This window comes from Podarcis liolepis (genome assembly GCF_965112155.1).
Source record: "Podarcis liolepis genome assembly, chromosome: 3".
NCBI lineage: Eukaryota > Metazoa > Chordata > Lepidosauria > Squamata > Lacertidae > Podarcis > Podarcis liolepis.
In genome coordinates, this window is record NC_139557.1 from 103,283,154 (window position 1) to 103,308,407 (window position 25,254).

General features: G+C 40.4%; 1 protein-coding gene across 2 annotated transcripts in view; it reads left to right on the top strand.

Moving 5' to 3' along the window:
* CAMKMT (calmodulin-lysine N-methyltransferase) overlaps positions 1-25,254 on the top strand; it is a 239,449-nt gene that overhangs the window by 138,663 nt on the left and 75,532 nt on the right. The gene's annotated exons all lie outside the window — the stretch shown is intronic.

Sequence of the window (25,254 nt, forward strand, 5' to 3'; positions counted from 1 at the left end):
ATTATGCAGGGCGGAGTTTACCTGCCCCTTCCCCAAATAATTTATTCAAGTTGGCAGCCCTGGTTAAGGAATTTGGCTGCTGAGTATATGTAATGCCACACACTAGTGCAACATGGCTTACTAGGAGAAAAGCCTGCACTGCAGAGCCTCGCTTTTCTGGTGCTTCCTTCTTATCCCCATCCCAGCATTTCTTAGCTCTGCAGCTACCAAGGCTGTCAATGTATGAGAAAGTGCAGTGGGGTAGCTAATGAATGAACGAATAATAGTAACCAACTGCAAGATCTGCCTAAGGTAGCAGTTTTATCAGAAGTCCACTGCACAGTCATTTGGAGCAGGGCTTTCAGTGTGGCTGCCCTTGTTCTCTGGAACAGCATTCCTGCTGAGATATGGCAAATGATGCCCAATACCTGCAAGTATTTTGCTTTGACAAGCTTTCCCAGTTGAATGAAAAAGTGCCTGCCTTTAAAACAGTTTTGCATTGTTTTTAAATCCACCCTCAATGGTTTTTGTGCTGTTTTTAAAATTATTTTCAGCTTTTAAAAAATTATATGGTTGTACATCACATTGGGGACGCGGGTGGCGCTGTGGGTTAAACCACAGAGCCTAGGACTTGCCAATCAGAAGGTCGGCGGTTTGAATCCCCGCGATGGGGTGAGCTCCCGATACTCGGTCCCTGCTCCTGCCAACCTAGCAGTTCGAAAGCACGTCAAAGTGCAAGTAGATAAATAGGTACCACTCCGGCGGGAAGGTAAACGGCGTTTCCGTGCACTGCTCTGGTTCGCCAGAATTGGCTTAGTCATGCTGGCCACATGACCCGGAAGCTGTACGCCAGCTCCCTCGGCCAGTAAAGCGAGATGAACACCGCAACCCCAGAGTCGGCCACGACTGGACCTAATGGTCAGGGGCCCCTTTACCTTTACATCACATTGACATATCTGTAAAATATGATATCACAACAACAGCTGTTATTTTGAAGTTCTCGTAGTAACACTGGAACAATGCTGCCTTCACTAGGGCACAAATGGGGAACCTATAGCCTTCCAGATGTTGTTGGACTCCAACTCCCATCAGCCCCAGCCGGAATGGCCAATAGTCAGGACTGATGGAAGTTGTAATCCAACATGTAGAAGCCCATAGGCTCCTCGTCCCTGTACTAGGGATTAGGTTTTGCTGAGCTTAATATGACTTACTTCATTGTAAACATGCATAAGATTCTGCTGTGAATTATGTTGGCAGTGGTAACTTTAATATAAACTATGTAGGCTTTTCCTCAGAGTGCTCCTGTCATCAGAACTTTAGCCTCCATGGATGCCCTCGGGAGTGTGACATCCAGTGTCTGCCACCTGAGGCAACTGCCTCACTCAGCCCAATGGTACGTTTGGCCCTAGATGATGCCATCCTTGGCAAAATATCAACTCCCTCCATACTTCCACCCAGCACTGGCAGCTGCCTTGTCATAGCCAGCAGGGGATAAGGACCTGTCCTGGGAAAGACGGAGGATTGAAGTTTGTTGTGACAGATGACAGTTATCAAAGTACTGCATTTCCCAGGTGACTACCAGTTCCTGACTATGGCTGTACCTGACTATATTGTATTTGGTTGAGGCAGATATATTCCAGAATCAATCTTACATGTATTATGTTTTGCTATATATTTGTCTGCATTTTAAGCATTTGCATCTGTGTTTCAATTTCCTTGCATAACACATGATCATGAAATCTAAATTGTGCTCCTTGTATCAGCGTTTTTATCTTTGAGCCTGGTTCTATTCCAGCGCGTCTTTTTTTCTTCTCCTTTCCTTTTCCATGGCTCATCTAGGTAAACCCACAATTTATCTCTCATGGTTTCACTATTTCATTATTTCTTCATTTGTATGCCTTTTCTCTATTATTATTCTCAATTCTCTGGTCTTTTTTTTAAGATCGCATTTTTCCTATTAAAGTCAAATTGATATTTCTGAAATGCTAATAATAGCCCCCGAATGCAAAATGCCTTGACACTATGGAGAGGAAAATGGGGGTTTATGAGAGCTTGAGAGATAAAAATCATATAGGAATAAATATTTTTCTCCTATACAAGTTAAGAGGTAAGCTTGATTGAACTATATTTGATAATAATAATGTTAATAAAATTAAAGATGGCATGATGCGACTCTGGCAAGTAGCACTACCTAAATGTTGGGCTGCCATATTTTGCACCAGTTGGACTTTCTGAGTTGTCTTCAAGGTTATAGGACACACTGCAGTGATCCAACCGAGAGGTTATCAAAGCATAAATCACTGCACCCAGGCTACCTCCCTCTTGGAATGGCCATAGCTGGAGGACCAGCAGCAGCTGGAAAAAGACATTCCTGGTTACTATAAATACCCGAGTCTCCAATAACAGAGGTATGGTTATGTGAGGGATCCATTTTCCTAGAGCAGACATAGGCAAACTCCAGTCCTCCAGATGTTTGGGACTACAATTCTTATCATCCCTAGCTAACAGGACCAGTGGTCAGGGATGATGGGAATTGTAGTCCCAAACATCTGGAGGGCCGGAGTTTGCCTATGCCTGTCCTAGAGCAAAGCGAGAAGAAACTGTGTAGTAGGATTCAAGCATAATTTGGGTGGGATAAGTTGAGTAAGTACCAATAATGTGTTTACTGGTGGGGTTTCTCAGTACATCAGGCTTGAAGCTTCCTTTTCAGGCTGAATAGTGGAAACACTTTGGATGGCTTGAATGAGTTAGAGACTAGACAGTAAAGAAGACATTGGCGTTTTCTATAGTTCTCACATCCGTTAACATAGAAGGTGAGTGTTACTCCTGAAACTAAGGGATGTACTTGTCCTAAGGCTTCATTTAGTTCATTTTCCAGACAAAAGTGAGTTTACTAGCGATAAGGTGCTACTAGGCAAGGGGTTGCTAATCTATGGCCCAGCAGATGTTGTTTCACTACAACTCACATCAGCCCCAGCTAGCATGGTCTGTGGTCAGGGATGATGTGAGGGGTAATTCAGCTTGCTATCTCTCCCTCTCCTGGCCCTTTGCAATCACATGGGAGATTTCCCCACACTTTGTCGGTATATAGAGGGCTCAGACTTGGCGCCTGTACTTCTTACCTTTGTAAACTCCTTGAGGGGGTATCAGAGAATTTTTTAAAGCTTTAGGAATCTCACTGAAAGTCAATTGGTTCAGCAGTTACAATTTATGCATGGGAGACTGCCTGCATTCTGAAACCCATAGTTATCTTTCCTAAATGGAATCACGGTTTTCATTTCAAAGGCAGGAGTTATGTATGAAAATGGTTTTGCTTTTGCCTTTTTTTAAAAGGATTTTTTTTAAATAAAAGAAAAGCTAGGTCAAATATTATTTTCATCTCCAGTGGATTTGTCTAGTAATTTATGATGCTCATTAGTCTCTAGTCTCCCTCTAATGGGGTTAATCTGTGCGTAGTCATTTTGGTTTTTAGTCATCTTGGTCAAAGTCCCTCCACTGAAGTAGCTGATTGGTTACAGAAAGCATTTTAAACAAAAGGCCAGATGTTTATAAATGAACATCCTAGCATTCTAGGATACCAACATGTCTTCTCTGTGTGTTTCTCTTGTTCTGTTTTCACACATAAAGACAGGCAGCAAGGGACAGGATTATATGGTTGAATGGGAATTTAAAGTAAAGATAGATGTTGTTTCAGTTTGTCAGATAGAAGGGTGCCTGGGAAATCAGGGGTACATTTTTAAAGGCCCTTCAAACCATATGTAGATCAAAAAGCAAAGCTACTTACTCAGATGTAAACCTAAACCAGTGTCTTCCTGTAATTGGAATGCTTCTCCCTAATCTTATTTCATCTTTCCAGCATGTAATATTTATATACACTTGTAACGGTTAAACTGCTTTTAATGGACAAATTTTCATTTATAAAAGTAAGAAAGATGTTCTCTGCTTCAAGCAGCAGGTGTGTTTTTAATCTTTAATAGGTCACCTTCCCAAGTGCAAGCAGGCAAGCTGTTATTGATCAAAGAGGTTTTGTTGGGTAGCTCTCAGATTATTGAGTGACAAACTTTATTGAATTTGACTTAACAGAAGTCAGAAGACAGCTGAAGCATAAGAGCTTGCACTACCATCAGAGTCATTTGACGACAGCCAGGGAGCAAGGCTCAGCGATGGATACTGAGCTCTTTGCTGGCCCTTGGAGATTAACTGAGCAGCCTTCCTACCAATTCCCAAGCCTGTCAGCAGAACCAATTAGATTTTCAACCAGTAGACAAGAAGGGTGGCACTTGGGGACCTTTTTGCTTTAGGTCGAAGGCTTTTCAGACTGCGATGAGATGACATTGATGATGACACGTTGAGCATTGGTTGGTTTTAAGACAAGTTAAATTAGCAGTCTTGAAATGATTCCAACTGTCTCCTGACTTCTCACTGTTGCCATATTCAGGGATCCTGTCAGGAGCAGGTTGATGACTTAATAGTCTTTCTTGAGTGGATTTGAGCACTTTGGCTGTGTGTTTATGTGTAGTTGTCATGCTTAAAATATTCATATGAAGGTTTGAAATATTTATTTGAAGGAGCCTTCTGCAGAGTTCAGCAGCAAGGCTCTCCACGAGTCTGCCTACTCCCCCTTCTCTTTTTGCTGCTTTAAGCAGATACTTCTTAAACTGCCTTTGACGGTAGCAGATGACATTTTTTGCACTGAGAGTATTCCATGCTTTGGAAGTTTCTAGGTGGGTCTCACATTTTATTTCCAGACCCTTGAGCTGTAATTTCCAAGTTTCTTTTATGTAAACATTATAATAATAGTGGGCTGGTTTTAGATTTTGGGAGAAATTTTGCAGTAGCTGCAGTAGATTTTGCAGTAGCTCAGGGGACTGCTTGGAGCTCAAAGGAGGTATGTGTGCCTTGTGCTGTTTTATAATCCTTGCAGGTAGGGACAGATACCCTACAAAGTGGTAAGAAACAAGCAGGGAGGGACCTAAAGATGATGTCCTGATACAAGTTGCCTTAGGCTACCAAACCTGCTATACATGGTACCACTGAGAATATTTTCTTTTGAATTTTAATTGAGTGTGTCTACAATGTTACGCCCACATCCACAGGCACACACACACACACACACACACACACACACGCGCGCGCACACACCTAACCTGTATTTTATAATGAAATGCATTTCTTTCCCCCCTTTAAATCTTTGCTCTTTAGTAAGATGCTTTTATTGCATATCATTTTTCCGCCATGAAAGGTACATTAAAATGGAAACCCTTCGTAACCTTTGGATAGGATTCAAAGCACCCCACTGACACATTCAAACACCTTGTGTACCAGGACTTCCTTATGCACCTCCCCCTTGCCCCAACAAATGATGGCTCTTAATGCTGCACTCAACAAGCCATTCCCAAAGTTTCTCCAAAATGTGGGAGTGGAAGGCTGAAGTTGGAAGGGAAGGGAGCTTCACAGTCTTTTTAGGTATGTCTTGAACAGACATGCAAAGGGACAAGCAAGAATATGTGGGGTGAGTCTTCAATGACACTGTAGCCCATGTACGATCGGGGCTCCTTCACTCACAGGTAAGGTTTCTAACATATAAACGGAAGCCCTGGCTAATTGTACTAAAATGGTTTGTTCATTTGTTGGAGAGTGTGTCTGGTGCAAGGACCATCATTGTAGGGATAAGGCACTAGCCTTTATATCTTTTTTATGATGAAAATCTTGGAAGAAAACTCTCCTTGGGGACCTTTTATTAATGCCATCTTAAATTATACTTTAAAGTGCATTCATCAATCTTATTTTTAATAATCAGAAAAGTTGATGTAAGAAAGTTTCCTTTCTCCTCCTCTCCTCAAATGTTTCCTCCAGAGGATTGAGGGCCATCCTGAACGATATGGGTAGGGGAATGAAAGGATTCAGGAAAGAGGAAGGACCAGGAAACATAAGATTCAATTCTGTTTTTGGTCACCTTGCCTGGAAGGCAAGTGAAGTAAATTTGGTGGTACTTGTAAATTAGCTTTCTGAACGATATTTGAATCACTTCAACTGTGCCCTTTAGATCTCTGATAATTTTTTTTAATGAAATCTAGGAAGGAAAGCAGTTGTAAAGATTATTACTACTGCTCATTTGTGAGGTTTCTATATATTTTTAGTCACAAACTATTATACATTGCTAGCTTATAAAGAGAAGGGACACGGATGGTGCTGTGGGTTAAACCACAGAGCCTAGGGCTTGCCGATCGGAAGGTCGGCGGTTCGAATCCCCGCGACAGGGTGAGCTCCCGTTGCTCGGTCCCTGCTCCTGCCAACCTAGCAGTTCAAAAGCACGTCAAAGTGCAAGTAGATAAATAGGTACCACTCCGGTGGGAAGGTAAATGGCATTCCTGTGCGCTGCTCTGGTTCACCAGAAGCGGCTTAGTCATGCTGGCCACATGACCCAGAAGCTGTACGCCGGCTCCCTCGGCCAATAAAGCAAGATGAGCGCCGCAACCCCAATGTCGTCCGCAACTGGACCTAATGGTCAGAGGTCCCTTTACCTTTACCTTATAAAGATAAATAACTAATGCTAGTATAATGAGGCAGGAAAGGGCAGGCAATCAAAACACCATGGAGGTAAGGGTGGGAAGTCCACCACTAAGGCTATATTAAATTGGAAATTAATTTGTAATTTTAAATTTGTTTTAAAATCTGAGATTTGCTAAATTTGTTAATCTGCTAAAAAGTTTATTTGAAAACTTAATAAAAAATAATTGGCAAAAAAAGGACAAATGCTTAAATGGCTGTACTACTAAACATGTGGGAATTTGGAAGGTGTGATTGGGATGAATAGATTTTTAAAAAAGAATTCTTGTGTATTCAGTGGAATCCTGAATAACCTAGAATGCCATAATCAAACAACATCAACAATTCAGAGATGTTACATAAAGAAAGGAACAAACCTTACTGTCAACATCTAACAAGCATCTTGAGCCAAAGGCAATTAACCTTGAAGTGGGACTTGTAGGTCAGGAAACTGAAACAGGAGAAATAACAATGTCAAGAATGCCAAATAATCACCCCCATTAGAAGTGGAAGGGAATGTTAGATTCCAAAGAGCAAGTGGCTGGGAAAATGCCAAGGTAACAATGATAACATTCATACTTGGGTCAAATGTCATTGTGAACCTTTGGTTAGTTCTACAACAGAAAGAAGAAAAACACAACAAACAAACATTAGTCTCTCTGTTTTGTGAGCGCATCTGGAATTCTCTAGACACTGCTTGTTTAACAGAATTTTAGTGTTCAGCTTTTATGGGTAAAACAAAATCTGGATTGAAAAGCAATTATTGTAGCATACTTATTGTTCAGTGCTCACAGTGAATGTGTGCAGACAAATCTAGGAAAAATGTTATTGTGGGCGAAGAAGACAGTATATTATAGAGAAAGTGGATAACTGATTTAACTGACCCCAGAAAAATAACAATTAGGGCCAATTTATGTGCTACCAAAGCAATGTGGTTACGGGTTCTTTATCTCACACTGCTCTTTTCATCTTCTTTCTTCTACTAGATATTTTGGAAAGTGGCCTGTCTGTCTGCTTCTCCATCTGTTTTGTATGCATGTAAAGAGATCATGGCCAAATTTGGCATAATGGATCTTGAGATGGAAGAGTTGATTTTCATCTATGTTTGGATACCATAAAATGCCATTTTAAATCAAGGTAGTGGAACAAAGTGGAACACTGCACTGTTTTGGAAACTTATGACGATAACACCAAATTTAGCAAGATGGTTCCTGAAATTGAGGAGCAGTTTTTGGTCTATTCCAAACTGCCTCTGAAGATACCATCACCCAGTTTGGTGTGATGTTTCTTAGAGTCCTAGAATTGGAGAGTTGGAAGGGATCCTGAGAGTCATCCAATTCAACTCGCTGCAGTGAAGGAATCTCAACTAAAACATCCATGACAGATGACCATCCAGCGTTTACTTAAAAACCTCTGCCACCTTCCAAGGGATTCTGTTCCATTGTTGAACAACTCTTACTAATCTTGATATTAAAATGGAGGTTTTGGTCTATATTTGGATACAATCATACTTCAATTTGAATCAAGATAGTGAGATGAGCCTTTTGAAATCTGGCGCACAGCTCTGTTAGCTTCCTGCAAAATTTGATGACAATCAGTATAGTTTTGAAAAGTTTAATGCACCATCTTCATTCAAAGTGGTGTCCAATGATACCAAAGAGCTCAGACCTCCTCCTCAATCTCAGGAACCATTTCACCAGAGTGGATATCTTCAAAGATGTTCAAATCAGTGCAGTTTGACGTGGTTCAGTCCACTATCTTGATTCAAAATGGCATCAAGCTGCATCCAAACATAGAAGAAAAACAGCTCCTGTTGTGCCATATTTGGTGACAACATTTTCAGAGATGTCCAAATGCATAGAGAACACAGATAACCTACTTTCCAAATCACCTAGTAGATGAGTTACGACATGCTAGGATAGTAAATAATTGCATCATCATCATCACACAACAGTGCCAGAACATGAAATCCACCAATTTTTCATGTGCTAATTCTGAGCAGTGGCCAGGGCACTAAATACAGTAGTGTTTTACATGCTTTAGCACCTAGTTGCAGTAGCTGTTGGGGTGTCAGATCTGTGGCCTGTGGCAGAAAAGAAGCAATTAGGAAGTTCTGTATTTGATTACACCATCTTCACTGCAGATACACTGTGAGTGACCTAACTTAACATTTACATAGCAGATGTTTCAGCTTTGCTCTTTAATCAACACCTAGTGAAAAATAAATCGTCGTGTAAAAAACAAGAAGGGAAAAAAGAGGAGAGATCATTATGTGCCACCCTGAAGCATTAACTTGATATTTAGAGGAAATGAAGGGAATATTGATCAAATTAGTTTGATTTAACTTCTTTACTTAATTCCATCACAATTTCCTATAGAGATAACTGTACATTATTTGTATCTAGTTCTCTGTGCACTTTGATATTTAGTGCTGGAGAGACTCCTGGTTTTCCTTTCCTTTTTCTTACAACTGTTCATATCTTCTGGGAGAATGATTATTGTGAAGCCAGCCTCGCGTACTTTCACAGGATTAATCTCATTTCTTAAATCTTCTAAAACAAGAATTGTTTGAATATTTTTGTTTCCGCTGGCCAGTGTTGTAATCTCCAATAGTTCCAGGAAGGGAGAGAAAAGGCTACAGATCCCGTTCCTTCATCCTCAAATAGGCAACTGGAGTTGTCAAAGTAAACTCCAACCATGTTGGGATATATAGATGCACAAGCCTCACCTACCAACTCTACATGGGTGGTTTCAACTGAGAAAGTTCTTCCGGTTCAAAAGGCAGCAACAAGACTCCTGACGATATCCAGGTTTTGGGGAGCATGTGACTCCAACACACACACACACACACACACACACACACTGACTGCACTGGGACAGTATCACCCTACCAAATCTGGGGGCAGCAAGCTAGGTTTGGGGATGCAGAACAGATTGTGTGGTGTGCATAGCTCTCTTTTCCAGTACTTTGTCACCAGTCCCGACATCCAACAACTGCCACCTGAGGTGACCACCTCACTCTGCCTAATGGCAAGGCCTGATAACAGAATGCACGATGGATATGCTATGGCCAGAAGTAGTGTGAGTGTGAGAGAGAGACTGTGGGTATTTGCTGGGTCACAGCAAACCACTAGATACATTCAGTCTACATAATTTGTCCTACTTGGATGCAAAGTTTAATGTCAATGTACTGTGTCCTTGACAGCTCTCAATTCAAAATGATTCAAATAAAAATCTTGATATTTTACTCATTTATTGGTTAGGAAGATTGTTTTGCTGTTTATTTATTATGACAATTTTTAACTTGCATTGTGGTGCTGTTGTTGTTGTTTAGTCGTTTAGTCGTCTCCGACTCTTCATGCCCCCATGGACCAGAGCATACCAGGCACTCCTGTCTTCCACTGCCTCCCGCAGTTTGGTCAAACTCATGCTGGTAGCTTCGAGAACACTGTCCAACCATCTTGTCCTCTGTCGTCCCTTTCTCCTTGTGCCCTCCATCTTTCCCAACATCAGGGTCTTTTCCAGGAAGTCTTCTCTTCTTATGAGGTGGCCAAAGTATTGGAGCCTCAGCTTCACGATCTGTCCTTCTTATCTTTATTTGTCTTGGAAGTTACCTCAAGTCTTGGATAGGCCGTGGGGGAAATGTTTTAAAGAGATAACTGGTACAAGGCCCTAAATAATAAATTCAAAGCTTTTTCAACTTTAAGATAGCATATTAAAAGAGAGGACGGTGCAAGGCAAACTGAAACAACCAAGGAATACCATACCTTGTATCAGGGATAGGGAACCTGTGGTCTTCCTTAAGTTGCTGGATTCCAGTTCCCATTAGTTCAAAACTGTGTGGTCAATAATCTGGACAGTGAGAGTTGTGGTCTAACAACATATGCAGGGCCAAAGATTCCCCATCCCTTCCCTGCTTGATCAGCATGCAGTTTGCTGGTTTTGTAAAAATATTTAGGATTCCAGAGGGAATAGAAGCTCATGTGTTCCTTGCTTTCTGGTGCCTTACTGCACAATCCTAACCATGTCTTATTTAGAAATAAGCCTGATTGAATTCAATGGAGCTTGCTCCCAGGTAATGGGGGTGAGGTTTGCTTCCTTATAAGCTATGATTGTATTTCAGCCTTGGCAGTAGGACTAGAAATTAGTTCCAGAACATAACAGACTGCTCGTCCTTCCACTTTATTCCTCTTGTATTTTGGGGACATGCTAAACAATGTTCTTACTATGTATTCAGAACATAGCTTTTCCCTTCAGTGGTGGAGGGGAGCTTCTGCATCTTGAATTGAATAAGGCCTTGAACATTAATTATATTCTGTTTCTCAATTGTGATTTACTTAAGTCCCGCGTCCGCTCTTCAAATTCAGCTGACAGTATTAAAGAAAGAGACAAGGAAGTTTATTCATAGAAAATGCTTCATTACAGATCAAATACTTTGCAGAAGTGTTGGTGTTTCTGAACTCTTTGCGATGCCTTAGTAATAACATCTTATATAAGTCTGAGTAGATAAGATGTCAGTGTCATTCCAGTGATCAGGTAGAACTCCTGTATTGAACAGATATTACTGATAGTAATACAATATGATAAGAAGGGAAAACTGCAAATCACGATAAGGTCATCTTCTGGCTGTGAAAAAAATGCAATTTCTTTGCAGAGGGGCACTAACCTTTTCAACAGTATTGCATGTTTCCTGTTGCCATTGACAAATCATATTTTAGGGGCAGCTTAAGGGATACAGTCATTGGGCATTGCTTTTGCTTAGCTTTTTTTGGGGGGGGTGTCTTTATTTTGCACTGTCTTAGCTGATGTTGGCTGGACAGGGCAAGCTTTTTGCTTGCTTCTAAGCCCACCCCCCCTTGGTGGCAGCATCATTATACCCATCCTGACCCACACAGCCTGAGATACAGACCAAGTTTCCATCACTAAAAGCCAAATGAGCAGTGTTCCTGCATCAACATCTTACATCAAAGTCGACTGAATGCATTACTCAGTGTTTCCAAATGCATCCTGCCTTTAAAATACCCTGCCCCTCACCACACACACAACAGAGCACAACCATCTGTTTTGAGGGTGCATGCAGTGGAATCATTACAGGCAATTTTAGTGTGTAGTTTGCTGCTGCATGCAAGGATCTGTTTGGATGGATGAATAGAAGGATGGAGAAAATAAAGTTCCGCCTGTTTTAATATCTCCTCGCTGTCCAGAACTTCATTCACTTTCCTCAGAGTCTGCTGCCTCTCCTTTTAGCTTCTACCATTCCAAACCTTAGCTGAAAGGAGGAAAACAAACTTCTCTCACCATCTTTTCCCATTCAGGACCTTCCTCCTAGTTTCCCAAACATCCTGAGGTATGTTGCAAACAGTCCCTGGGAAATACAACTATTTCCAGAATGGTAATCCTGTTGGTTAACTCCAAACTCAAAAAAGAGACTTTTACCACATGTAGGCTACCAGATTTATTGTGTTTTTTGTGGACTAGGGTGCATGAAGTCTTGTCCACACTTGGCTGAAAGACATAGTACATACAGGTATTTACAGAGAAAAATAGTAAACAGTTGAGCCAAAAGACCATGGAAATGCAAGACATACAGTCTGAAATGTCCATGTCACAGACCGAACCTCTTGCATTTCAAACATTTGACTCCACTATTTACAGTTTCTCTAAACCAAAGTATATTTATATCTGTCAACTGAAGATAACACTTCATACATCTGCTGAAGTGGGCTTCAGTTTAAAAGAGCTTATGCCACACCCAATCTGTTAGCCTTTAAGATGCTATAAGCCTCTTTTTACAAATTCAGTAGAACGTCTACCAATGTCACACTTTCCCCATATGATGCCTCATACATCCATGCCTACTCTGGACTTCTTTCCCTGAAGAAGATATTAGTTGCTTTATGTGGGTGGGTGGAAAAAGAAAGTTCCGATGGGCTGCATGTGGTTTAGAGTCTCAGATGTGCTGAACACATTGAATGACATCCTCTGCAACTTGTCCTAATATTCATTCATTTAGCCATTATTTGCATAATTCGGACAATAAAATCCTAAAAAAAAGCAATCCATGAAACACTGGTAATCCAGGCATATTAAACACAAAAAACTTATAAAAGACACATTAGTCACTGCTTGGCAGGGGGTTGGACTCGATGGCCCTTGTGGTCTATTCCAACTCTATGATTCTAAGTACAATTAAGTAGTTTTAAATTTGACTTTAAAAGTCTCAGCTAAATATCCTGAAACAATCGCAGTAGTTTTGGGAGTATCATCCCTCAACAGGTACTGGATTACAAATTCTTTGCAAGTAGATACTTTCAACTTTGAAGAAGTCACCGGTCGGTCTCTCTGAAGAGAACTTGTCCTAATATGAAAGCAGAATGATGCTCTTCCTTGTAAAGGCCATACTTATAACATGTAAGTAGATGCAGTTGCCCTGATCTACTAGCATGTCCCTTGCCTCTCTTTTATCTGCCATCGTATTTGGTATTGCTGTTACATGGTTTTGACCTGCAAGAGAGCAGAAAGGCTTTTTATATAGCTGGACTTTGTGTTCAGGGTCTTTCTAGTGGCACTTAATGGGGCTTCTATGTGAAGTTGCGTAGCGTAGTGTGCTTCACCTTGAGCTCTTTGACTGAAGAATGGAATTAAAGTGTAACAGTTCCTAAGAGAAATAGGGATACATCGTGTTCAGCTTCAAACCCTGCTCATGCTCAGAGGATGACCTGGATGAAGCACCTCTGTTCCCCCTACTGTGTCTTTCCAGATGAAAAGACATGGCTTTGCCTGACTCCATGGATTCTGAGGACGCTCTCCTGCTGCAGTTCCCTCCATTTAAGTCTATGATGGCAACTGAATTTTAGATCCAAAGTAGCTTCCCCATGGAGGTAGCTCTACAGCAGCTGCATGCTTATAAAGTGTGCACCCCACTTAAACCAATGGCTCTCTCCTCTTTCTATAGCTGAAAAACCAACGCTCTATCCAAGGTTCTGATTGGTTCTGCCTAGCTCTTGCTTGATTCTGTTCTGCTTTCTGCATCTAGGTCTTGCTGACAAAGACTTCCCTTTGTCCAAAACTACCTTTGTTTTACCTGTTCAAACCTGACCTTTATGTGTGTTTCCTCTACTGTATCCATCACTATACCACTCAGGTAAGAAGCACTTCCATGGGAGCTAAGAACCCAGATGGAGGTGAAGTCCACCACAAGCAATTGTACTTTTACTATAAATATTTTCTATAACCCTATAACAAAGTCCTAAGGATGACTTACATCTCCTACATATTTTGGAAAACGGTTTGTCTGTTTGCTTGCTCTCCATAGGTTTGGCCGCCTCTCGAGATATTGTTGCCAAACTTGTTATGAAGGTTTCTGAGGGTGTGTGTGATCTCCATTGATATTTGGGTGCCAACCACACATTGGAATCAAGATGGTGGACCAAAGCATTGATTTGGTGTGACTTCGCTTGTCTTATGACATACATTTGGCCACTTCTTGATATATTATCACCAAACTCAGCATGAACGTTCCCACAGTCAGGGTGATAGACTACTGATGTTTGGTATTACATCTTCCATTTCTAAGTGTCTTCCAGTAAATGACCAGAACTTTTTAAAGTCTCCTCTCCTGACAATATAGATATGAGCAGAAGTGCTTATGCATCTTTATATACTGATTCTGATTCTGCCACTGAAAGTATACATAAGTTAGTAACATGCCACAGTATTATTTAGCATATATTTTTATTGTGGGTGGGTGGGTTTTTTTGTTAGTTGGAAGAATACCAGTAAAAAAACCACCAGAATTCTCATTGTTATAATGTATGAATAGCTATGGCTGAGATTTTAACAATAGCTCTGCCTCTTCCATCACAGAGCAGAGCCAATAATTATTTTCGGAGCATACTATGTACAATTAAGCTGGAATTTTCAAGAAATACACTAAGGGGAAAAAATGTGACATGACATGAAGTGCAACATAAAGTTGTTCAATGAAACATAATTGCACCAATTACATTTAAAATATTTATTTACTTGCCAAGAAAGAAACAAGATTTAAAAAGGCTGATTATCCAAAGTGACACCACAAAACACTTTTACTTGATCTTACTGAAAAAGAAATTACAACAAGTTAACACTATGAGCAGATGAAAAGAAGCTTCAAATTTTGAATTAAAATACTAGCTAAATGAAACATGAAATTTTCATAGGCTTTGCTATTCATCTGTACAGCAGTAATATTTAAACACCACCCATAAGCCTTGTGAGCAAAGCCACACTACCTTTTCCAGCCTTGCCAGGATGCTAAAATTTAGTGAAAATTCTGAAGGAAGAGTTCCTTGTTTCTTTAAATCAGGACAGATTTACATTTGGGGGTTTTTGTTTGCTGGCATGAAATGTATCCAGCATCATAGACTAGCGGAAATAATGTCAGAATGATCAGTTTCCTCTATAGCCATCATCACTGGGACAGAGGGGTCAGAACCTACCACGCAACCGTCTTAAGGAGCCAGAACATGTTCCTGGCTCTGAGCCTAATGTTGGTGATCAAGAGACCATGGAATCTGAGGTCTGTGGGCAGGAGCCTGCTGAACCAGTTTTAACATACCAAGGCCCATACAACTGGAGCTAGTGCCCTCTAAAGCGCCTTTTCCCAGGCCCAAGGAACTAAGTTCCCCTCACATTTCTGTGCCAATACATCAGGGTAGGAAGGAGGCTATGAAAAAATGGAAGAGCACCATGTTCAAGCCAGAGGGTTATTTCTTTGTCTCTGTCCTGGGATGCTTTATAGTTAACCATTCAGTTGCTGTTCATCATATTCTTCCAATGAAAATATCATTATTTACAAAATTTCTAACTTGTCTCTGTTGTTCCCAAGTACTATACAGGAGCACTCCTGTACCCAATGACCATGCTTAGATCATTTTGCTGTTTTGGTTAGCATGTTAATATTATATCAGCTACACCCATCTATAGGGCTGTGGTTGCATTCATTTGAACTACTGTAGATTCCTCCAAACCATTCATGTTCCAGAAAGACATGAAAAATCATGCTAGCAAAGAGAAGGATAAAATGACTCACGTGGACTTCCTATTTCATATTTGTATGCATTAGAGCCCACTTTGCCAGACATACAAGCTAGATAAGGAAGTATTGGTGAAGAACCACTGATGTAGTATGTGCTGAATTCAAATTTCATGGGAATATTTAAAACCACTTGAATGTAATGAAAAAGGTACTTAAATGTACCTTTCCTAAAAAACCAGAGGCCTTTCTCTTGGGCATTGTCGGCCAATTGGTGACAAAGAAGGATAGAACTTTTTTCATGTACGCTACAACAGCAGCAAGAATACTCATCGCAAAGTATTGGAAGACACAAGATTTACCCACTCTGGAAGAATGGCAGATGAAAGTGATGGACTATATGACACTGGCCGAGATGACAGGCAGAATCCGTGACCAACGAAAAGAGACGGTGGAAGAAGAATGGAGAAAATTTAAAAGTTATCTTAAGGACTACTATAAACTTAATGAATGCTAAAATGTTGTGGTTTCCAGAAACAAAGGGGTACAGGGATATAAGGTTAGACTATAAAAGAGGACTAAGATGATAGAGATTGGAAAGTAACAATTGGGAGTTGCTAGTTGAATTATGGACATTGGGATGCAGAGAGGGGGGGTATGGGGAAGTCCAAGAAAAGAGGTTTATGAAAATATGTTTGAAACTATACGTGTATGTTTGTCATTTTTAGTGTTTGTTTGTTTTTCTTAAAAATGTTGTAAAACCAATAAAAATTTTATTTAAAAAAAAATGAATGTAAAGCAGATGATGAAAATATCTAGGGACAAGTGAATGTTGTTGTTGTTTAGTCGTTTAGTCGTGTCCGACTCTTCGTGACCCCATGGACCAGAGCACGCCAGGCACTTCTGTCCTCCACTACCTCCCGCAGTTTGATCAAACTCATGCTAGTAGCTTCAAGAACACCATCCAACCATCTCATTCTCTGTCGTCCCCTTCTCCTTGTGCCCTCCATCTTTCCCAACATCAGGTTCTTTTCCAGGGAGTCTTCTCTTCTCATGAGGTGGCCAAAGTATTGGAGCCTCAGCTTCACGATCTGTCCTTCCAGTGAGCGCTCAGGGCTGATTTCCTTCAGAATGGAGAGGTTTGATCTTCTTGCAGTCCATGGGACTCTCAAGAGTCTCCTCCAGCACCATAATTCAAAAGCATCAATTCTTCGGCGATCAGCCTTCTTTATGGTCCAGCTCTCACTTCCATACATCACTACTGGGAAAACCATGGCTTTTACTATACGGACCTTTGTTGGCAAGGTGATGTCTCTGCTTTTTAAGATGTTGTCTAGGTTTGCCATCGCCTTTCTCCCAAGGAGCAGGCGTCTTTTAATTTCGTGACTGCTGTCACCATCTGCACTGATCATGGAGCCCAAGAAGGTAAAATCTCTCACTGCCTCCATTTCTTCCCCATCTATTTGCCAGGAGGTGATGGGCCCAGTGGCCATGATCTTCGTTTTTTTGATGTTGAGCTTCAGACCATATTTTGCGCTCTCCTCTTTCACCCTCATTAAAAGGTTCTTTAATTCCTCTTCACTTTCTGCCATCAAGGTTGTCCTTCTCCATCTTTGGCTGCAGAGAATATAATCAATCTGATTTCGATGTTGCCCATCTGGGGATGTCCATGTGTGGAGTCGTCTCTTGTGTTGTTGGAAAAGCGTCAGGGACAAGTGAATACCTCACCCTTAATTTTCTAAAGTATAATTCAGAGTCTGGAACACATACAGCCACATTTTGAAGAAAACATTTACACTATGAACAATTCACCATGTTAAAAAATGGCAGATAGTCTGTGCTATTGTTACAGTTATATTCCTATTTGTTTTATCAATGGGCTGTGGATTTATTTTGGTAATTCCTATTAATGTTAGAATAAATCCCCTGCTCACTGTTGGGAGACTAAACCCTTTCATCTTCAGTATGTAAATTTTCATGCTTATAATTTTGAAAAATATCCAGACTTCCTCCCTTGATGATAGAGTGAAATGCTGTCTGGTATTGTAGCCACACCTATCTGTGCTTTTGCTCTTTATTAATTATACAGTCCTGAAATGAAATGGTCACAGACAATTCACAGGAAAGTGCTGAAATTTTTACTCTCACTTATAAATTAAATGATGTAATTAAATCCCACTTTTTCCATGGTTTTAGAATTCAGTTATCTGTGGTCTGAAATGATAGGAAATGTTTGGCGCATAAAACTCAGAAGAACCCTTATTTTTTTTTCATAAATAAAAGTTTTTTATGGTAAGAAAGCATAGTAATTATATATGGTTCTTTATAAAACATAATTATTTAGAGTATAGTCCAGTTCTACAGAATACTAAAGATATGTGCTTTGACATAATTATATCCTATAAACGCCTTTCTTCTACAATATAGCATGATTTCATCTACACCATAATTTTCCCTCTCATGTAAATAGTTTCTTTTTGCTACATTTTCCTTTCATGCACAGTGTGAAGCTTGAGTAACACCATTAACTTCTTTGAAAGCACCCTTCATTTATAGTGTAAATTCTGCATAGTGTCAACTCAGGATGCAACAATGGTATATAAGTGGTGAGTTTCAGCTCCGATCTTGCAGTCTTGCAACTTCAAAAACTTTTATATATATTTTGAATTGTAGATTGAAAATTTGCAGCAGGCTTAACTACTGAGTTTCGGGAGCACAGGCAAACAGCAATGCCCCCGTCCATGTATATATGCAATGCTGCTTCATGTTCTCAGCTGAGACCGAGTGGAAGGAGCACGTTTTATAAGAGAGTCCATTGCCTCTGTTATTACAACATGGTGGTCTGGAGGACAATCTAGCTTAGGGCTGTTCTTGAGCCTATCCATACTCCAACTCTGGATAGCAAGGCCTTAGCTTGAACTTCATATCACCTTCTATTTACTAAAAGCAGAAAACCGACATGACTTCTCAGTGGAATGTGAAAAGGGGATATACACCATAGAATGAACCAAAACTTATTCCCAGTAGAAATGCATTGACAAGAAAAGCCTCAGGTGATGATTTCATGGTCTAGGTCGGTCCATGTGGTCAGTCTATTAGGTTTCTTGGGCCTAAACCCATCAGGACTTTATAAGTCTAAGTACAGTGGTACCTTGGTTCTCTAACGTAATCCTTTCTGGAAGTCCGTTCCAAAACCAAAGCGTTCCAAAACCAAGGTGCGCTTTCCCACAGAATGTAATGCAAAATGGATTAATCCATTCCAGACTTTTAAAAACAACCCCTAAAACAGCAATTTAACATGAATTTTACTATCTAACGAGACCGTTGATCCAGAAAATGAAAGCAATAATCAACGTACTGTACTATAAAATAAATAAGACAGTATTGTATATGATAACAATTTAAATTATTATTTTTTCTTACCTGCACTGATGATAGACATTGTTTGGATGGAGGGGCTTTTATCCATTTCCACAGTCGCACAATCAATCAATCAATCAGTAGCTGAACTGGGTTCCACACAGTCACAAAACCAAATTAACCAAAAAAGCTTCAAAAACAAAAATGCAAAATAAATAGCAAAAATAAAAGTGCCAAACTTAATTTGTTCTGGAAGTCTGTTTGACTTCCAAAACTTTGAAAACCAAGGCACAGCTTCTGATTGGTGCAGGCGCTCCGGAAACAATAGCCGAGAGCCACATTGGACGTTCGGCTTCTGAAAAACATTTGAAAACTGGAACACTTACTTCTGGGTTTTCGGCATTTGGGAACCAAGGCATTAGAGAACCAAGGTGCCGCTGTACCTTTGATTTACTGCCCTGAGACAATAGGAAGTTTGTACAGAAGCAGAAGCTTCTGTATATTCTTCAGGGATATGCCACCTTTATGGTAATCTTGGCTCTGCATTGTTAAGTGTGTATGTATCATTTTATTTGAGCTTAGATCCCTGTGGAATGTAGAACCTGATCCTGTTTGTTCAGAAGCACATTTTGTTCAGCAGACTTAACTACTCAGCACAGCATTGCAGCCTTAGACACCTTTTCTCAAAGAGTGGTTAAACGTTTTAGAAGTTCTTTTGCAACCTTCTTGGAACACAATCATATTTCCTTCCTATCTATTCTCATTCCCTCTCCCTGGCACCACATCCCTATAGAGATTTTCCTGTTGATTTCATTAAAGGACCGGTGACTTCCAAATCTTCTTGAAAAGCACTTTTTTCATAGCTAAGAAGAAGAAGAAGTTTGGATTTGATATCCCGCTTTATCACTACCTGAAGGAGTCTCAAAGCGGCTAACATTCTCCTTTCTCTTCCTCCCCAACTAACACTCTGTGAGGTGAGTGGGGCTGAGAGACTTCAGAGAAGTGTGACTAGCCCAAGGTCACCCAGCAGCTGCATGTGGAGTAGTGGAGACGTGAACCCAGTTCCCCAGATTACGAATCTGCCGCTCTTAACCACTACACCACGCTGGCTCTAGTGAGCTTTTAATGGCTTACTAGAAAACACTAAATAGAATAGGAATTTATATTTATATAAGCACATGATTTTGCTTACAAATAGTTAGCTGATTGTTCTCATAAAACATAGGTGAACTGCTTGTTGACATGAAATTGCTTCTTGCTGGAAGCAACAGCACCACTGGAGCGTGTTCACTTTCTTTTGGTAATGTCATTTGTTAACAATGAATTTTAACAATAATGGGCATTACAATTGTAGCCATTTATGACTTTCACAGTGAGACCAGGAACAAGGCACTTTGTTCTAGGAAAATGTCAAAAGCTATAAATAAACTAAATAAAATTAGCACAATGAACACCTAGGATTGGCGGCCTTTGAAACAAATGCATGAATGTTAAATTAATATTCAGAATATTTGTTGAAAAGAGAAAAATGGAGACACACGGATAAATCAATAAAACCTATGTCTAGATTTGTTTTGACTTTATAGAATGATATCCAGTGGTGTCAGTGAAATGGACTTCTACTCGTGCAACAGGACATCTTCTTCCTAGTCTTCCCTCTGCGGTCATCCATGTGCCCTCCAGGACTGGGATGCACATTCCCCAAGGCCTTTTGGAGATTATGCATAATGGCAGAGAAACGCTCACAATTCCCTTTTCTTAGACAGTTTATTTCCACATTCTCCATGAATGTGAACAATGGCCAGTTGTTATGCACATTAACCACTTAACTTAGGTAAAGGTAAAGGGACCCCTGACCATTAGGTCCAGTTGTGACCGACTCTGGGGTTGCGGCGCTCATCTCACTTTATTGGCCGAGGGAGCCAGCGTACAGCTTCCGGGTCATGCGGCCAGCATGACTAAGCCGCTATACATTGCCTTGGTCGGCACATCTTCAATCTAGATATATGATCTAAAAAGTATTCTAAGGAACTAGGTGTACCATCTCCAATTTGCAAAACTAAAGTAAAGAGAAATGAATCACTTATATATTGGCTTCTGGCTAATCAACAATATGGGGCAGAGAATGGACAATAAAATAATCATTACTAAGTCACTGCGCTCAACAATCTGCAGGTCATGTGCATCTGATCTGATGTGCATTTGTACAAGAGTGGTTTTAGCAAAATATCAAAATAGCAAAATGTTGAGCTGTTTCAGTCGCTGCAAAAGCAATATAAAAACCAAAGCAGGTGCTAATAAGGGATCTCAGGATCTGCTCATACATTTTCTTTTCATAAGAGCATCTTGTTTGTCACACTAGATCAGAGCAGCAGTCTGTCAAGCTGAGTATCCTGCCTCCAGCACTGCCCAACACCTGATGCTATGGAGAAAAGCAGAAACCTTTGTTACACACAGACAATTGTGCAATGCTTACATATGGGGAATACCTTCCTTACCCCTACAGCACATTGCTTGTGCCCTGAGGCATAGGATTTGATTTCCTCTGGTAGCATGAAGGACTACAAATGCTATTAGAGGATGGACTCTAATTTAAAGCTTAAAATCTGCAGATGAACTTCTTTTGATCTTTTGAATTGTACATATCCAGATTTAGATGCAGAGTAATCCATTTTGTTCAAGCTGCAGTTATTGATCATTAAGTTCTCTAGATCTTTAAAAGAAACATGCATAATATTTTATTAGCAGGGGTGAATTTGTATCTAGTATAAATTAAACAGTACTCAACAAGCCATATGTCCCATTGTCTGTTTTCTTTGTCCGTAAGAGTTATATTTTATGTATATTTTGGTATGTTTTATTCTTACTATAGAAGTGTGTGTCTGAAGTCAGGGAGTTTCAAAAAGACTTCCACAGTTTCAGATTTTTTTGTTGAACTCAAGTTTTTAAAATGAATTAATCTAATACTGAAAACCCATAACCTGTACTTGTGCAAAATGACCGTGAAATGAATGGGATGGTACATTGCTGCTTTTAGCATTGAGGCATGACTTAACACTATTGCTCTGGAATAGTCTTTCTGCAAAAAGTGATTGGGATATGTTACTACAGTCATTGATGCATCTTACGATAGGGGGTATGTAGGGGAAGTTTTCATATATTTTAAATTGAACGTGATTGTACTAAGCATTATTTTTATTTGTATGTGTGGCTTGCATTCGATAACTGTAGTAAAGCAAATTGATTTCTCTAGCTCCTGTGGTGAGGGGACTCATAATGAAATGTAGGTGACTCAGCTAATTCACAAAATACCACAGGGTTCACACTATGTTTTGCTTCAATTCAACAATCATTCCCGCCCCCGGCTAAGAATTGTCATTTTGGCAATTTTAGAATATTCCATCAGTCCAGCAATTCCTAATTAAGCAATTCTTTTTTTTTTTAAATTGAAAGAACTATTTAAGCAATTCTTAAAAGCTGTTATATTTCTTCTTTTGGGGCGGAATTTGTACCCTTGCTATTTTTCCTTTCATTCTGATGCTTCTCCCACCTGCCCTAGTACCTAGTCACATCATCTTGGCAACAGGAATGCAGAGGAAAAGTATATGCTTAGTCAATTAAGAGCATTCAGAGTATATAATATGTTTCATCCCCTCCTGTACATGCAGTTCTGTGCACATACTGAACAGCAGACATGGGAGGGGTTTCTAGTAACCCTTTCATGAAATAGATCCTCAAAAATCCACAGTGCACAAGAGACTGTTCACTATTCTTTTCCATTCCTGCTTTCACTGGCTCAGGCTTTCCAGCACTGAACACACGCCCTTAAAATGGCCACATTTCATTGGATGCCCGGACTGTTCACTCACTCTCCCATTAGAGCTGAACAAAGGAGAGGTGAAAGGAGCTCCTCTCTGTGAGTGTATAGTGGTGACTGAGGTGGGGATCTTTTCCTCCAGTGATGGGGTGGGGGGCGCATACTCACATGATTTCAAGCTTTAAAAGCTGGACGACCCCTACATGGGGTGCTCTTCACAAAGGTGTAGCCAAACAGCCTGCAATGTGACTTTTCACCAGTGTTTACCATCATTGCTGGTGCATTTGTTTACTCACAGCCTCTTAGGGATGAAATTGGAATAATGTAGCTCCTGAAGCTGAGGCTCCAATACTTTAGCCTCCTCATGAGAAGAGAAGACTCCCTGGAAAAGACCCTGATGTTGGGAAAGATGGAGGGCACAAGGAGAAGGGGACGACAGAGGACGAGATGGTTGGACAGTGTTCTCGAAGCTACCAGCATGAGTTTGACCAAACTGCGGGAGGCAGTGGAAGACAGAAGTGCCTGGCGTGCTCTGGTCCATGGGGTCACGAAGAGTCAGACACGACTAAATGACTAAACAACAGCAGCAGCACCTCCTACTAGGCCAATTTGGTCCCTCCAGTTGCTGCTGGACTCCAACTCCCATTAGCCTTAGTCAGTCTGGTCAAGGGTCAGGGATAATGGAGTTGTAGTACAACAACATGTTAGAATAAGTGTGTGAGACCGAGAGAAGATTCATGAAGATTCTCGAAGCATCGACGTGCAGGATTGTTTAGTCTACAGATGCAAATGTAGTCTGTAAAGGTGTTGAGCTCTTCTCTGTGGACATGCACAATTCCTACAACTGCGAGCTAGGTATGTGCAGTCAGGTCTGAGCTCTTTTACAAGCAACATGCAGAGCTGATGTGTGCCTTACTATCTGTGCAGTAGTAAAGTTGTAAATATTCTTTTACTGACACGGTTGTTTATAACCTTTCAAGTAAACAATGCTTGACTGAGTTTCATTGCTTCCATGAGTGATTTATTGCCATCGTCTGTGCGCAACGTGATCCTTCGATGCAATTGCTACTCTGCTAAACTAGGGAACTGGCACACGCGCAAGGAAGTGTGCTGGACCACCCTCATGATTTACGACTGGAGATTGTAAAATATACAACACAATATCTTTGCTTTGTCATTCTGCTTCATGTGTTGAGTATGTTTTCCACTGTAGGTTCATAGGCATGCATCTCATTGTATGAAGAAAGACCCTCGTGTATAATGTGGTCCTGAAGCAGAAATATACCGTATCAAACAACCTTCATATCTATGCAATTTTTCATTCCAGAGGAGCTCTCCATGGTGCCTAGGTTAGACATTAGGCAAAGAAATATCACACAAATCCTTTTCTATTTGTTTGGTTTCTCCACCACCATAACCATGCTGCAGTACTGTGTGTTATGGAAGTATTTGCACTTAATTTAATTAATTAATTTTTATTATTATGGCATTTGTATGCCACCCCATAATGTAAGTTTTCTGGGCAACCTAAAATAGATAGCTAGATAGATTTTTTTTTTAAAAAAATAGACAAAAATTAAAATACAAAACACACCTCTTTCGGTTAAGTATTGGTTCATATTGTGTGGAGGATTTTGCATGTGTAAATGAATTCAAAGTCTGCTCTCTTTGATGACCAAAGAATGTACACAAAAGAGACTGGAGAGGTTTTATTTATTTTTCTATGCCCATACCCCATTCTTTCTATATATAAAAAGAAAACTCAGGACTGTTTACATGGGGCTCCTAGTGATCACTTGTTTACAGACTGTGACACGCTCACCTTCAACACTGGATGCTCCCACAATTGTACTTTGCTAGTCTGTATAAGAAAAAAATGTTTTATTACATACTCTACTAATTTGGGCGGTAGAGCAAAGTTGGGGGGAGTAGAGTTTTTGTTTGATTTCTTTTTGTTGCTTGCAGTTAAAGGACGTTGGATAACACAGCTTGTGAAGATTGTCTAATTTGCTGACCTGTTCCTCGTTTTAAACAAATCTGGCATGGTGCTAAACTAGGTACATCACTGTTCAAAATCAGTAGTGGTCAGTACTTGGACTGGTAGCTGTAGGGATACCAAGCCAGGATTCATCCTGTGTACCACCACCAAGCTCTGGCCAAAAGAAGAGATTGCAAGCTGACCAGCATCACTAGCCCAGGAAGCCTCACTTTAGCAGTAAGAGAGTGAAGGCCATGTGATAACTCAATGAGTCCTATAAAAGCCTTAAGGGAGGCTGGCTCTTGCTAACTGCAAACCACTTTTGCCTTGCATTACCCTACTCTCAGTTTCACGGGAGCTGGGGCTGACAGCATATCAGTTTCTGAATTTGTCAAAATATTCTCTTAGTGCTGGCCCAAGTGGAAACGGTAGCAGATAGTTTATATCTGCAGTCACTTATTGGGGGAAAAAACCCACCCTCTATAGAATATGTTTGTGGCATGCTTCACCTTTCATAAAGTAGGTAGAGCAGAGAAAAAAAGATTAGTCATAATC